A 1,023-nucleotide genomic window follows, 5' to 3' on the forward strand; every position below is an offset into this window, starting at 1 on the left:
TGTTTTTCCTAGTCATCTGTGTACTAGTGTTTACATTCCTGCCCATTACGCCGGCCTATTTTGGATATCTGCGGTAGACGGAAAGCCAACTGCACAGGACAACGAAAGCTATCAATAATGGAGGGCAAAAGGGTGATCCTTTATTTGGGGTTCATGAAAATCACAAAAATGAATTAAAAAATTATCAAACAAATGTTCTAGGTGTGTCTCATGCTATAAGAGTTTCCTACTCAAGGATTTCAAAGAACTCAGTATTCTATATCTACCATTATCAAAGAGCCAGCATTATCTAGTACAAGAAATGAACATCTGTCAGCTGAGGTAATTTGAGGGATAGTAATTAAGAAAATTGAAAAATTATGGATACTGTTGTTGACATTTAAATATGGTGTGTAGATAATTTGTGTTTTGGAGATTGAATTAAAACAGGTAGATTTCAAAGCAAATATAGCAGTATAAAGTTTATTTCTTTGCTCAGATGACAAACACAATTTCTAATACAAACTAAAAGAATGAGTGTTTGGTGTCCAATAAAGGAGCAAGGTAATCTTTAGGCATGAAATAAAAATGCATGTTAACCCAGAGATTAGGGAAGGTAGTTGCAAGGACATGAGGAAATGATTCCAATGCGAAGTAGATATCGAAGGCAGATTGACAGGCGAGAGAGGTCTGCAAAGGTACAGTACTAAATTAGATGGTGAAATAAAGTTTAACCTTTAGCCCTGCAGACGTTTCAGAACGCCCGATCATGAACGTCCTATTTATTTTCTCTCAGCTTTTTTTTTTGAATGTTTATTTTTTTCCCACTGAATTTATGGGGGTACTGCCAGCAGCACCCTAACCCGGGCTTAAAGTGTTACTTCAAATACAGACATTTCTTTTCTTCTTTCTTCACTGCGGAAATGGTGATTTATTTGTGCAATTGCAGTCAGTTATTCTAAATTTTAGGAAAAAAATCATCTTTATGACATGTACCTAACATCTTAAAAAGTTAATGAGCAATACAATTCGAAACGCTAATGA

This window comes from Homarus americanus, unplaced genomic scaffold (assembly GCF_018991925.1).
Source record: "Homarus americanus isolate GMGI-L3 unplaced genomic scaffold, GMGI_Hamer_2.0 scaffold34360, whole genome shotgun sequence".
Taxonomy (NCBI): domain Eukaryota; kingdom Metazoa; phylum Arthropoda; class Malacostraca; order Decapoda; family Nephropidae; genus Homarus; species Homarus americanus.